This window comes from Macaca mulatta, chromosome X (assembly GCF_049350105.2).
Source record: "Macaca mulatta isolate MMU2019108-1 chromosome X, T2T-MMU8v2.0, whole genome shotgun sequence".
NCBI lineage: Eukaryota > Metazoa > Chordata > Mammalia > Primates > Cercopithecidae > Macaca > Macaca mulatta.
This window is the reverse complement of record NC_133426.1, coordinates 141,438,953-141,454,633: the sequence shown is the minus strand read 5'-3', so window position 1 is coordinate 141,454,633 and position 15,681 is coordinate 141,438,953. Positions and strand designations below refer to the sequence as shown.

Below are 15,681 nucleotides of genomic sequence, written 5' to 3'. Positions count from 1 at the left end.
TGCTAGCGAGACTGTAGTTGTCACCCCCTTTCTGGAAAATAACTTGGCAATACATGTCCCAAACCTAAAAGGATTACATTGCCTTTGAGCCAGCAATTCCTCTTTTAGTTATTGAGAAGCTAAGCCAAGGAGTTCATCAATGATGTACAAAAAAATTTAATCATGATAAATTATATTGTCCATGATTTTTATAATAATTAAACATTAGAAAGATAATGTCACAGCCAGGCACTGTGGCTCATGCCTGTAATCCCAGCACTTTGGGAGTCCGAGGTGGGCGGATCACGAGGTCAGGAGTTGGAGACCAGCCTGACCAACATGGTGAGCTCTCAGCTCCATTAAAAATACAAAAATGAGCCGGGCGTGATGGTGGGCACCTGTAATCCCAGCGACTCAGGAGGCTGAGGCAGGAGAATCGCTTGAACCCGGGAGGCGAATGTTGCAGTGAGCTGAGATCGTGCCATTGCACTCCAGCCTGGATGACAGAGTGAGACTCTGTCTCAAAAAATAATAATAAAATAAAAGGAAAGAAAGTGGCCAGGCATGGTGGCTCACGCCTGTAATCCCAACGCTTTGGGAGGCCGAGGTGGGCAGATCACGAGGTCAGGAGATCAAGACCATCCTGGCTAACACAGTGAAACCCCATCTCTACTAAAAAAAAAAAAAAAAAGCTGGACGTGGTGGCGAGTGCCTGTAGTCCCAGCTACTTGGGAGGCTGAGGGAGGCTGAGGCAGGAGAATGGTGTGAACCCGGGAGGTGGAGCTTGTAGTGAGCCAAGATTGCGCCACTGCACTCCAACCTGGGGTGACAGAGTGAGACAGAAAGAAAGAAAGAGAGAGAGAGAGAAAGGAAAGAGAGAGAGAGAAAGGAGAGAGAGAAAGAAGAAAGAGAAAGAAAGAAAGAGAAAGAGAGAAAGAAAGAGAGAAAGAAAGAAAGAAGAAAGAAAGAAAATGCCACAGAAGAATATTTAATACCTTGGAAAGGTTTTATTACAAAGTAGACAAGTACTACACTTAGTTAAAAAGCCAAAAAGCCAAGAAGAGATCAAAGTAGACAAGTAAACAAGATTTTATTATAAAGTAGAAACCAGATAATACGTACAGAAATACCACATTAAATTTTCTTTTATTTACATTTAGGTGGAGGGGGAAAATAATGTAAACAAAATGCCATAAAGTCCTGAGTGTTTATCTGAGGTATGGGATGTCAGGTGATTTTTATCTTCTTTTATTAGTTTATCTCTATTTCTCTATTTTCCTTGCATTCCACACTTTTTTTTTTTTTTTTTTTTTAAAGACAGAGTCTTGCTCTGTGGCCAGGCGGGAGTGCAGTGGCACCATCTCGACTCACTGCAACCTTCACCTCTGGGGTTCAAGCGATTCTCCTGCCTCAGCCCCCTGAGTGGCTGAGACTACAGGTGCATGCCACCACGCCCAGCTAGTGTTGTTGTTGTCGTTGTTTTGAGATGGAGTTTCACTCTTGTTGCCCAGGCTGGAGTGCAATGGCGCAATCTCGGCTCACCACAACCTCCGCCTCCCAGGTTCAAGCGATTCTCCTGACTCAGCCACCCAAGTAGCTGGAATTACAGGCATCTACCACCACGCCCAGCTAATTTTGTATTTTTAGTAGAGATGGCGTTTCTCCATGTTGGTCAGGCTGGTTTCGAACTCCCAATCTCAGGTGATCCGCCGGCCTCGGTCTCCCAAAGTGCTGGGATTACAGTCGTGAGCCACCTTGCCCAGCTAGTTTTTGTATTTTTAGTAGAGACAGGGTTTCACCATGTTAGCCAGGCTGTTCTTGATCTCTTGACCTTGTGACCTGCCCACCTCCGCCTCCCAAAGTGCTGGGATTACAGGCGTAAACCACCACGCCCGGCCCACACTTTTGTAATAAGAAAGAAGCAATTCGGGCCGGCCTCCGTGACTGATGCCTGTTATCCCAGCACTTCGGGAGGTCCAGGCATGAGGACTGCTTCAGCCCGGGAGTTCCAGACCAGCCTAGGCAACATAGTGAGACTGCGTCTCTACAAAAAATACAAAAAATAGCCGGGTGCGGTGACAGTCACCTCTAATCCCAGCTACTTGGGAGGCTAAAGCAGGAGAATCGCTTGAACCCGGTAGGCGGAGGTTGCAGTGAGCCGAGATCGTGCCACTGCTCTCCAGCCTGGACGACAGAGGGAGACGCTGTCTCAAAAAAAAAAAAAAAAAAAAAAAAGCAGCAGCAGCAATTTAAATTTACCAAACTAAAGCAGCTTTGCCCCCTAGTGGCTTATTCATTAAACTGCGTTTAGTCTGAGAAAAGAATGTCATCCACTGAGATTGCAGAGCAGATACCACTGCAGGCTTTTGTCCCAAAGCAGAACTTTCTGGAAGATGTACTTGTCCTTTGGTATGATAAGTGGTTATATCCTAGAGGAGCAGCCTCGGGCTGTCCCTGCCTTAGGATGCCTGGATAGTTAGGTTTGACAAAGGGGAGAAAGATGAGATTGGAATGGGGGGAACTCACTGTCACAGGAGCACCCTCCAGTGACTCAGGGTTTAATGGCCTGGCAGGGACACATGGTGCCAGTACTAATATGCTGCTAGGATTGCTCCTTGAAGCTAGGGAATGGGGGAGTGGGGAGGACAATGTTCTATAATAAATGAAGTGGGCATATCAGAACTGACACTGGAGAAGGCGTCATAAAGCTCAAAATATAAGGTATGTGGAAATGTGAGAATGGAGTTTGATATGGTTTGGATCTGTGTCCCTGCCCAAATCTCATGATGAATTATAATCCCCAATGTTGGAGGTGGGCCAGATGGAAGGTGATTGCATCATGGTGGTGGATTTCTCATGAATGCTTTAGCACCATCCCCCTTGATACTGTTCCCGTGATAGTGAGTGAATTCTTGCAAGATCTGGTTGTTTAAAAGCGTGTGGCACCTGCCACCCCGCTCTCTCTCTTGCTCCTGCCCTGAGCATGTGATGTGCCTGCTCCCAGTTTGCCTTCCACCATGATTGTAAGCTTCCTGAAGCCTCCCCAGAGGTCAAGTAGATGCTGCCATGCTTCCTGTACAGCCTACAGAACCATGAACCAATTAAACCTCTTTTCTTTGTAAATTACTCAGTCTCAGGTATCTCTTTATAGCAACGCGAGAATGACCTAATACAAAGTTACAACGCGGGACCAGATCCGTTAGACCATGGATCCAAACCATATCAAGCTACCTCCTGACCATGCTCCCTGGGAAGGCTAAGAAGACATTCCTTCACCAGGGGTGCAATGGTAAGCAGACACAACAGCTTTTTTGAGATCAATAGTGGTTGTCTTCTGCAGACCAGAGAGACAGTTAAGAGATGCTGTGGTGCAACTGGGTCTCCCAGTATCAATGCAGATTATAGGATTCCAGAATACAGAAGCCAAATGATGATATTTAACTGACTTAGGTAAGACTGAAGTAATCACCATACTGGGCTGCCATGGAATGGCCTGAGTTGTTTCCTCCCGAAATTCCTATGTTGAAGTCCTAACCCCCAGGACCTCCGGATATGACTGTATTGGGGCAGTAATCAAGTTAAGATTGCTAAGAGACAATCTTAGTATTGCTTTGATAGCACCTGTGAAATTGGACTGGATTAAAGAATGGTGTTGCTACTAGTTTTTAAATCTTCATGAATGAATGCTGAATGTTGCTATTCATTATGTGAATGTTCTTAAGAAAGGAATTTTAGCATTAGTGGAATTCCTGTAGGTACTTTAGTAAGTCATAACCCATGCAGATACTTAGCAAGAAGCTTAGGGCAGAGATTTGTTTGCCCTTTGCTAGAGCTACAGTAAACATCTGTATAAGATTATTGTTTTCTTTTTTTTTTTTTTTTTTTGAGACGGAGTCTTGCTCAGTTGCTCAGGCTGGAGTGCAGTGGTGTGATCTCGGCTCACTGCAAGCTCCAGCTCCCAGGTTCATGCCATTCTTCTGCCTCAGCCTCCTGAGTAGCTGGGACTACAGGCACCCGCCACCACGCCCTGCTAATTTTTTGTATTTTTAGTAGAGACGGGGTTTCACCGTGTTAGCCAGGATGGTCTCGATCTCCTGACCTCGTGATCTGCCCGCCTCGGCCTCCCAAAGTGCTGGGATTACAGGTGTGAGCCACCGTGCCCGGCCTTTTTTTTTTTTTTTTTTTTTTGAGGCAGAGCATTACTCTGTCACCCAGGCTGGAGTGCAGTGGTGCAATCTCAGCTCACTTCAACCTTCGCCTCCCAGGTTCAAGCGATTCTTCTGCCTCAGCCTCCTGAGTAGCTGGGACTACAGGCATGCACCACCACTCCTGGCTAATTTTTGTATTTTTAGTAGAGACAGGGTTTCACCATATTGGCCAGGCTGGTCTCGAACTCTTGACCTCGTGATCCACCTGCCTCAGCCTCCCAAAGTGCTGGGATTACAGGCATGAGCTACGGCACCTGGCCAAGATTATTGTTTTCTATTGTAGAAGAAGAGGTTTCTGTTCTGCACATATGGACTGATGGACCTTGAATAAATCACCTAAGCATTCTGAATCTCTAAAAGTGTCAGTATGAGGAGTCTGTGAGTTAATCCAGGTAAAGTGTGGTGACTGGCAGAGTAAATGTATAATAAATGGAAGCTGTTAAAGTCTTTTTGATAAGGTAATCTATTGCTATTATTAATGATGGCTGAAGAGCAATTTCATACCCTTAAAACCACTAGCTCAGGAAACTGGTGCTCTGAAATGGGGAAATAGAAGATAAATTCTAGCCACACATATTTGTTGAGATTCTAACTCATGCTTAAGTTTTGAGGGAACAAAGAGAGAAAATGTGACCCATGCTCTCCAGGGACTCATAAATCTAGTTGTGGGGAGAATAGATGTATAGACAAAGAAAGAGAAAAGTTAACCCTAATTTATGCTACAGGTAATAATAAATTTACTCTGTGCACGAATGTCCAGGAGAGTTTTCACAGAGAAAGATGACCTCGGCTTTGAAATATGGGTAGGATTTGGACCGGCAGGGAGCAGTAGGAAGAGCTTCTCAGGGAGAGGAAACGGCTAAGCAGAGATCCAGTGGCTGGAATATAATTGGGTGAAGTGGTCTGACTGAAACAGAGGGTTTGTTTCAGGGGCAGACAGTAGGAGATAAGTATGGAGAGGCAGGTTTGAGAAGAACGTGAATCCCAGATAAAGAGTTGTGGACTATACTCTATAGGTATAGGTCCTTAAGGTAAAGGTGTGTGTGTGTGTGTGTGTGTGCGCGCACATGTGGTGTGATAGGATCCTCTTCAACTTAAAGCTATGTACATAATAGGGAAGGGGATCAAGGGTGCTAAACAATCACCTTCTCTATGGAATCTGAGCCAATAAAGAAATATATACAGGAGGGCCAGGTGTGGAGGCTCACACCTGTAATCCCAGAACTTTGGGAGGCAGAGGTGGCCGGATCACGAGGTCAGGAGTTCGAAACCAGGCTGGCCAACATGGTGAAACCCTGTCTTTACTAAAATACAAAAGTTAACCTGGCATGGTGGCACACTCCTGTAGTCCCAGCTACTCAGAAGGCTGAGGCAGGAGAATTGCTTGAACTCGGGAGGCGGAGGTTGCAGTAAGCTGAGATCGTGCCACTGGCCTGGGAGACAAGAGTGAGACTCTGGGAAAAGAAAAAGAAAGAAAGGCTCTGGGAAAAGAAAAAGAAAGAAAGGAAGGAAGAAAGGAAAGAAAGGAAAGGAAATGAAAAGAAAGGAAAGGAAAGGAAGGAAGGAAGGAAGGAAGGAAGGAGGGAAGGAAGGAGGGAAGGAAGGAAGGAAGGAGGGAGGGAGGGAAGGAAGGAAGGAAGGAGGGAAGGAAGGAAGGAAGGAGGCGGCGGCTCTCCTGGAGGCAGCTAGCATGAGGCTGGGGAGCGCTGAGCTGCGTGTCATGCCCTGCACTGCCCAGACTAGTGAGCAATACAGTTAGGATGGCTAAAGGCGACCCCAAGAAACTAAAGGGCAAGGTGTCTGCTTATGCCTTCTTTGTGCAGATGTGCAGAGAAGAACATAAGAAGAAATACCCAGAGGTCCCTGTCAATTTTGCAGAATTTTCCAAAAAGTGCTCCAGGAGGTGGAAGACGATGTCCAGGAAAGAGAAGTCTAAATTTGATGAACTGGCAAAGACAGATAAAGTACACTATGATCAGGAAATGAAGGATTATGGACCAGCTAAGGGAGGCAAGAAGAAGAAGGATTCTAATACCTTCAAAAGGCCACCATCTGGATTCTTCCTGTTCTGTTCAGAATTCCACCCCAAGATAAAATCCACAAACCCTGGCATCTCTATTGGAGACGTGACAAAAAAGCTGGGTGAGATGTAGAATAACTTAAATGACAGTGAAAAGCAGCCTTACATCATTAAGGCGGCCAAACTGAAAGAGGAGTATGAGAAGGATGTGGCTGAGTATAAGTCGAAAGGAAAGTTTGATGGCCCAAAGAGTCCTGCTGAAGTTGCTCAGATAAAGGTGGACGAGGAAGATGAAGACGACAAGGAGGAAGAAGAGGAGGAGGAGGACAAGGAAGATGAATTTAAAAACTGTTTATCTGTCTCCTTGTGAATACCTTAGAGTAGGGGAGTGCCGTAATTTTTTGTTTTTGTTTTTGTTTATTTTTGAGACAGAGTCTCGCTCTTTCGCCCAAGCTGGAATGCAATGGCGCAATCTCGGCTCACTGCAGCCTCTGCCTCCCAGGTTCAAGCAATTCTCCTTCCTCAGCCTCACGAGTAGCTGGGGATTACGAGCATGCGCCACCATGCCTGGCTAATTTTTGTATTTTTAGTAGAGATGGGGTTTCACCACATCGGCCAGGCTGGTCTTGAACTCCTGACCTCAGGTGATCTGCCCGCCTCAGCCTCTCAAAGTGGGAGGATTACAGGCGCTGCCTGGAGCGCAGTAATGGACACATCTCTTATTTGAGAAGTGTCTGTTGCCCTCATTAGGCCTAACTGCAAAATTTGATCACCATCATATTGTAGTCTCTCAAAGTGCTCTAGAGATTGTCAGTGGTTTACATGATGTGGCCATGGGTGTCCAGAACACCCTGAAACTGTATCAAAGTTGTACATATTTCCAAACATTTTTAAAATGAAAAGGTACTCTGGTGTTCTCCTTACTCTGTGCGCTTTGCTGTTGGTGTGGCAAGGCACTTAATGATGTTTTTGGCTTTTTTTTGGTAAGGTGGTGTTAACTATATGGTTATTGGTTAAAAATCCTGAGTTATCAACTGTGTATATCTATAGTTTGTAAAAAGAACAAAACACCTGAGAAAAATTCTTGATGCTCCTTGCTTGGTGTTGAGGCTGTGGGGAAGATGCCGTAGCACTGGGCATGCAGTGTGAGGCTGGACCTGTTGACTCTGCGGGGGGCATCCATTTAGCTTCAGGTTGTCTTGTTTCTGTATATATTGACATAGCATTCTGCTGCCATCTTAGCTGCGGACAAAGTGGGGTCAGCTGGCTTGAGAAGTTTTTGGGTTTTGTGCGTGTGGTAGTTTTTAAACTGTTTGATTTAAAACAAACTATAGAACTCTTCGTTGTCAGCAAAGCAAAGAGCCACTGCATCAATGAAAGTTCAAGAACCTTCTGTACTCAAACACGATTTGCAACATTCTGTTATCCTTTTGTATGTTTAGAATGCTGAAGTGTTTTTGAAGTTAAATAAACAGTATTACATTTTTTTAAAAAATGAAATATATACAGAATGAGATAGGAGTTAAAGTGTGAGCTTTGCTAATATTAATGCTGTATTGGAGAACATAGAAGAGCCCCAAGGCCAAAATGGACTTCCTACTTCTTCCTCCTCGTTTAGACAGAATTAACCATCCAGCCACAGGCAGGAGAAGCCATGACCTGGTCACAGAAGCAGGAAACAGAATATTTGACATTTGTACAGACAAATGGAGCAAGAGGTCAGATCATTTATTTGCAGTGACTTTGAACATATTAACCTGGCCCAGAATTGGGACCAACGAAAGGCAGACCATCATAAGTATTAGTTACTCCTCCTCCTGTGGGGAGAAGCAAATAAACAGTAGAGAGGGAGTCGAAATGTGCCTCCTAGGCCGGGCGCGGTGGCTCACTCCTGTAGTCCCAGCACTTTGAGAGGCCGAGGCAGGTGGATTACCTAAAGTCGGGAGTTTGAGACCAGCCTGGCCAACATGGTGAAACTCCGTCTCTACTAAAAATGCAAAAATTAGCCTGGCATGGAGGTGGGTGCCTGTAATCCAAGCTACTCAGGAGGCTGAGGCAGAAGAATCACTTGAGCCCAGGAGACAGAGGTTGCAGTGAGCCGAGATCACACCACTGTACTCCAGCCTGGGTGACAGAGCGAGACTCTTTCTCAAAAAATAATAATAAAATTAAATTAAAATTAAAAACAAATGTGCCTCCTAGAGAGTACTGAAGTTGCCTCTCCTCTATGGAAACATGAGTACTGGAGTAAGAGTCTCTCTCACCTAAAGCAATGGACCCTCTTCAAAGAAAAACAAGTTTGAATAGAATTTTAGGATGTTAATGGACTCTTTAGGAGTTCATGGACTCAAGTATAAAGATCACTGATGTAGACAATAAGTCAACTTTTTTTGTTGTTGTTGTTTTTTGAGACGGAGTCTCGCTCTGCCGTCCAGGCTGGAGTGCAGTGGTGCGATCTCGGCTCACTGCAAGCTCTACTTCCCGGGTTCACGCCATTCTCCTGCCTCAGCCTCCAGAGCTGCTGGGACTACAGGCGCCTGCCACCGCACCCGGCTAATTTTTTGTATTTTTAGTAGAGACGGGGTTTCACCGTGTTAGCCAGGATGGTCTCGATCTCCTGACCTCGTGATCTGCCCGTCTCGGCCTCCCAAAGTGCTGGGATTACAGGCGTGAGCCACCGCGCCTGGCCAAGTCAACTTTTTAAAGTAGGAAAATGAACTAGCAGATTTATTCACGACAGCCCAAAATTGGAAGCAACCAAAATGTCTTTCAGTTTTTAAATGGTGAAACAAACCATGGTACACACATACCATGGAATACTACTCAGTAATAAAAAAGGAAAGAACTTTTGGCATATAAAACAACTCAAATTACTCTCCAGGGAATTACATTGAGTGAAAAAAAGGCAATCTCAAAAGGTTACATACTGTACAATTCCATTTACATAATAGCCCTGAAATGACAAATTATAGAGATGGAGAACAGGGTTGTGGTTGCCAGGGCTTAAGGACGCTGGAGAAGGGAGGGGGATGGCTGTTGCTATAAAAGGTTAGCACAATCAGCCAGCATGTTGGCTCATGCTTGTAATGCCAGCCCTTTGGGAGGCTGAGGAGTTCGAGACCAGCCCAGGCAACATGGTGAAACCACATCTCTACAAAAAATACAAAAATTACCTAGCCATGGTGGTGTGCACCTATAGTCCCAGCTACTTGGGAGGCTGATGCTGGAGAATCGCTTGAGCCCAGGAGGCAGAGGCTGCAGTAAACTGAGATCACGCCACTGCACTCCAGCCTGGATGACAGAGTGAGACCCTGTCAAAAAAAAAAAAAAAAAAAAAAGTTTACCACAAGGGATCTTTGTGATGGAACTGTTCTGTTTCATGACTGCGGTGGTGGTCACGTGTATCTACATGTGATAAAATTGCATAGGATTAAATACACACACACACGCACACATAAAACTGATGAAATCAAATAAGGTCAATGGATTGTACCAATGTCAATTTCCTGGTTGTGACAGTGTCCTGTAGTGACACAAGATGTGACCATGGGGGTAATTTGGTGAAGGGTATGTGGGATCTCTGTTTCATTTCTTACAACTCCATGTGAATCTACAATTAAATTAAAAAGGTGTTTTGTTTTCGTTTTTGAGACATGGTCTCACTCTGTCACCCAGGCTGGAGTACAGTGGGTGATAATTTTTATTTTTTAAACATTTTTTTATAAAAGCTTTCTGGCACCGGGCACAGTGGCTCATGCCTGTAATCCCAGCACTTTGGGTGGCTGAGGCAGACAGATCACTTGAGGTTAGGAGTTAAAGACCAGCCTGGCCAACATGGCAAAATCCCGTCTCTACTAAAAACACAAAAGTTAGCCGGGAGCAGTGGTGGGTGCCGGTAATTCCAGCTACTCAGGAGGCTGAGGCAGGAGTATCACTTGAATCCGGGAGGCGGAGGTCACAGTGAGCCAAGATCATGCCATTACACGCCAGCCTGGGTGACAGAGCTAGACTCTGTCTCAGAAAAAAAAAATAATGAGGAAAATAAATAAAAAATAAATAAGGTTTTTGAAGAGATGAGGTCTGGCTATGTTCCCCAGGCTGGTCTCAAACTTTTGGCCTCAAGCAATCCTCCTGCCTCTGCCTCCCAGAGTACTGGGATTACAGGTGTGAACCACCGTGCCCAGCCTGCAACCCATTTTTTATTGACATTTTTACCGTACTCAGTACCCTTTAGGGTTAAAAACAGTAATTCTCTTCTCGTTTAATTCATAAAACATTAGGTGGATCTATAGGGAATTATATAGAAAAAATATATATGTATACAATAAGTGCTCTTTATTTCTCTTTGGTTTCTTAACACAAAAGACATGCATTCCATAAATAAAATGAAATAAGATTTTCTGGGAAACAACAAATTGGGACCAGGCACAGTGGCTCACGCCTGTAATCCTAACATTTTGGGAGGCTGAGGTGGGTGGATCACCTGAGGTCAGGAGTTCGAGACCAGCCTGGCTAACATGGTGAAACCCTTTCTCTACTAAAAATACAAAAAACAAACAAACAAACCAAAAAACAATAGCCAGGTGTGGTGGCGGGAGCCTGTAATCCCAGCTACTGGAGAGGCCAAGGCAGAAGAATCACTTGAACCCGGGAGGCAGGGGTTGCAATGAGCCGAGATCGTGCCATTGCTCTCCAGCCTGGGTGACGAGCAAAACTCCATCTCAATAAAAAGAGTGTGAGAATATTGGTGTTCGTTCACTTGTGCTTGAAGCCCAGCTCAAAGCACTGGCTTCATCTCACTTGGAAACACTGACCTCAGAAGTTACACTGACACAGCAGTGTAACTTCTACGCCAAGAGGTAAGAGTGGACTCAGGAAGGCCACTACAAGAGCTGCGTACTGGTCGGGCATGGTGGCTTATGCCTGAATCCCAGCACTTTGGGAGACCAAGGCGGGCGGGTCACCTGAGGTCAGGAGTTCGAGACCATCCTGGCCAGCATGGCGAAACCCCATCTCTACTAAAAATACAAAAATTAGCCCATCATGGTGGTGGTCGTCTGTAATCCCAGCTACTCCGGAGGCTGAGGCAGGGAGAATTGCTTGAACCCGGGAGGTGGAGGTTGCAGTGAGCTGAGATCATGCCATTGCACTCCAGCCTGGGCTCTGTCAAAAAAAAAAAAAAAAAAAAAAAAAAAAAGCAGCATACTGTGGGAAACTGAAAACTGATCTTCCCCAATGGCAAAATCTAGGTTAGCATCCTAAGGACCAAGCAAAGCCCATTTCACAATCCAGGCTTGTCAGTGCTACTTTAAATTCACAAAAGTAAGGGGCTTATAATAATAAGATGGGCACTGATATGTTCCTAACAGGAAACGCAGACCACAATCTCCTTCTGAGTCTACCTCTGTAGGCAAACCAGGAGGGAGGGAGAAATGCTGGCGCTCCACCATGAGCCATATTGAATATCAGATTGTTAAGTCTTTTAACATGAAAACATCATTTGTAAGTGCCCGTAGCAGAGGCCCAGCTCCTGAGTTGCAGATGACAAAAAATAAAAAATAAATAAATAAAACTTCCCTCTGAATACATGGCAATTGCCTGATGGCCTTGGGGTCCGGGAGATGCCCCAAGCACCACATTGTGCCTTTCTCAGCAGGCTTCCAAGTCAGCGCAGGTAGGTAGCAAAGAACAGGTAAACAACCAGGTGGAGATTGAGAACCCTAAGTCCCAGTCTTGGGTTAAAGGAATTGTATCATCTTTTAGTCTCTAGTGGAAGAATTTTAGACAACCAGAGTTTGGCAGCAGCAGCTGAAAGCCCCACAGCCCAGAGCACTGGTAATAGAACATTTGGGCCTCACTGTGCTACATTAAGGTCCCGTCCAGGGAGAAAGAGAAAGTAGCATGGAATCTCTTCAAGAGGGCATTTGTCAAGATTAGAAGAAGAAACATAAAATGTGTTCTTTGCAGCAGCAAAAGATTGTTTCAGCCTTTGGTTCTTCTTGTTATAAAGCCACCTTTGCTTGAATGTAAAGGTCCATCTTCTTGCTGGTCAGCCGGCCAAGGGCTGAAAGCATGCTACACCACTGGAATTGGTAAATGGAAGCAGGAACAGGGAAACAGCAGGCAGACAAGGTCACCAGACAAAGCCAGCCCATGGTTGGTTAGAAGAAGCAAGCCCTAGCCGGGCGCGGTGGCTCAAGCCTGTAATCCTAGCACTTTGGGAGGCCAAGGCGGGAGGATCATGAGGTCAGGAGATCGAGACCATCCTGGCCAACATGGTGAAATCCCATCTCTACTAAAAATACAAAAATTAGCTGGGCGTGGTAGTGCGCGCATGTAATCTCAGCTACTTGGGAGAGTGAGGCAGGAGAATCACTTGAACCAGGGAGTCGGAGGTTGCAGTGAGCCGAGACTGTGCCACCTGCACTCCAGCCTGGGCGACAATGCGAGACTCCCTCTAAAAAAAAGAAGAAGAAGAAGAAGAGGAAGAGGAAGAGGAAGAGGCAGCAATCCCTTGCTTAGGTTCTAGAGGCACAGATGGTCAATGTGCCACAGAAGCATCACAATTGAGAAGAATTATCCAAGAGTGATAGGCAAGTGGGAATCTGGCCAGTCCTGCTGTTTCCTCCTAGTCAAAAAAGGAAGGAATGTAACTGAGAGTGAGGAATCTGAATGAGTACCACAGGAACATCCGGGGCCTTCAGCAACAGCTGAGAGTTCCCACCTAGAAGAGTGGCAGTAGTTAGGCCGGTTTGCTTAGCCTGTGGTTTAAAAAGTCCTCTAACAGTGAGTTTGAAAAACCCCATGAGCACCTTACTACAGGACCAGTTGAGAATGCATTGATTCCAGACATGTAAGGCCTCAGCACTCTGGGTTCTGAATCTGCGAGTGGATACTGCTTTTCTCTTGGTTGATGGTTTTCCATTTAAACACACACACACACACACACACACACACACATTTTTTAAGTTCTGGGATACATGTGCAGGGTGTGCAGGTTTGTTACATACGTAAACGTGTGCCTTGGTGGTTTGCTGCACCTATCAACCCATCACCTACGTATTAAACCCAGCATGCGTTAGCTATTGATCCTGATGCTCTCCCTCCCCCTGCCACCCCAGCAGGCCCCGGTGTGTGTTGTTCCCTTCCCTGTGTTCATATGTTCTTATTGCTCAGCTTCCATTTATAAGTGAGAACATGCAGTGTTTGGTTTTCTGTTCCTGCGTTAGTTTGCTGAGGATAATGGCTTTCAGCTTCATCCATGTCCCTGCAAAGGACATGATCTCATTCCTTTTTATGGCTGCATAGTATTCCATGATGTATATGTGCTACATTTTCTTTATCCAGTCTATCATTGATGGGCATCGGGTTGATTCCATGTCTTTGCTATTGTAAACACATATATTTATTTGCCCTTAGTGTCCTTTATATTTTTTCTTCCTGCAAAATACGTTAATGTTAAAAAAGAAAAAAAAATCTTTTCAGTTTATTTCAAGTGTTTCTTTGTTTAAATGTCCTTCAGTTTATTTCAAGTATCTTTTTTTTTCCAGTTTCTTCTGGACAAGATGAAAAAGACCTTACTGAAAACGCAAAATTAGGCATGAGAAAAACTTCTGTTCCCCCTCCTGACGCAGTGATAAGGGAATTCTTCATGCTCTACAATGGAAGAAAGAACAGGCTTGTGAGCAGCCAGTACATCGCTATAGCTGCATCATCACAGGCAGTAAGAACATTTGGATTGTGTCCTTTCTCTCCCAGTTACACCTCACAGTTTCCAACAGGTTTGGCCACTGCAACCTCCTCATGGCAAATTGGCCACAACATGGCTGGAGAACAAGCAGGCGAGGAGGAGTGTCAGATGGAAGGCCTTCTGCAAATGGGCAGCCTACAGAACTGTGATGGGTAGGAGCCAGGCTTGGATGGAGCCTGTGTCTGTGTGGACCAGCAAAGCAGTTCCATGTCACCAGGTGCAGGGCTACAGGGTCTTCTGTCCTGTGCTGTGCATCTTGATGACCTAGGCCTGAAGGTCACAAGGACAGCACAGTGAGGACTTAAGCACCTGGAAAAATCAACATGCAGCGAGCTCACGTTTCACGACATCTTCTGGTCCACCAACTCTCCCAAGAGGAATTGTCGTTGGAAGAATGCACTTAACGTTTGTTCAAATGTTTTTGTTTTTGTTTTTTTTTGTCAGGGGAGGCAGACGGAGTCTCACTCTGTTACCCAGACTGGAGTGCAGTGGTGCGATCTTGGCTCACTGCAACCTCCACTCCCCAGGCACAAGTGACCCTTCTACCTCAGTCTCCTGAGTAGTTGGGACTACAGGCATGCAACATCACGCCCGGTTAATTTTTGTATTTTTAGTGGAGACAGGGTTTTGCCATGTTGCCCAGGCTGGTCTCGAATCATGACCTCAAGTGATTCACCTGCCTCAGCCTCCCAAAGTACTGGGATTACAGATGTGAGCCACCGAGCCTGGCCAAAAGAGATTTATTATTATTTTTTTCTCTGGGTGGTAGAAATGCCAGTGGTTTTATTTTCTTTTTACTGATACACATTTTCTGCAATGGTATGGTATTAATTGTGTTAAAAAACAAAAACAAAAACAAAAAAAAACAAGAAATGATAAAAGGTGTTTTTCAAAGGACCCCAGTCCCATTTATAAGGCAAATAATGGGACTGGGGTCCTTTGAAAAACACCATCAATCATTTCTTTTTTTCTTTCTTTCTTTCTTTTATTACACTTTAAGTTCTGGGATACATGTGCAGAACGTGCAGTTTTGTTACATAGATGTACACGTGCCATGGTGGTTTGCTGCACCCATCAACCCATCGCCTACATTAGGCATTTCTCATAATGCTGTCCCTCCCCTAGCCCCCCACCCCCTGACAGGCCCCAGTGTGTGATATTCCCCTCCCTGTGTCCATGTGTTCTCATTGTTCAACTCCCACTTATGAGTGAGAACATGCAGTGTTTGGTTTTCTGTTCTTGTGAGTTTGCTGAGAATGATGGTTTCCAGCTTCACACAAACTCATTCTTTTTTATGGCTGCATAGTATTCCACGGTGTATATGTGCCACATTTTCTTTATCCAGTCTATCATTGATGGACACTTGGGTTGGTTCCATTCAAGACCAACTTGAGGAGGCAGTCTGACTCTTAGCAGAGCTCGAATGCTGTGCTGGGAGGTCTGCTGCTCTCTTCAAAGCTGTCAGGCAGGGATCTTTAAGTCTGCTAAAGCTGCACCCACAGCCACCCATTTCCCCAGTTGCTCTGTCCCAGGGAGATGGGATTTTTATCTATAAGTCCCTGACTGGGGCTGCTGCCTTTTTCTTTCAGAGATGCCCTGCCCAGAGAAGAGAAATCTGGCAGTCTGACCACAGCAGCCTTGCTGAGCTGCAGTGGGCTCCACCCAGTTCAAACTTCCCAGTGGCTTTGTTTACACTGTGCGTATAAAACCATGTACTCAAGCGT

The 15,681-nt window shown here is 45.3% G+C and overlaps 1 pseudogene; it reads left to right on the top strand.

Moving 5' to 3' along the window:
* The first annotated feature begins 5,811 nt into the window (after window positions 1-5,811).
* LOC710194 (high mobility group protein B3 pseudogene) lies at window positions 5,812-6,605 on the top strand (annotated as a pseudogene).
* Window positions 6,606-15,681: the final 9,076 nt, after the last annotated feature.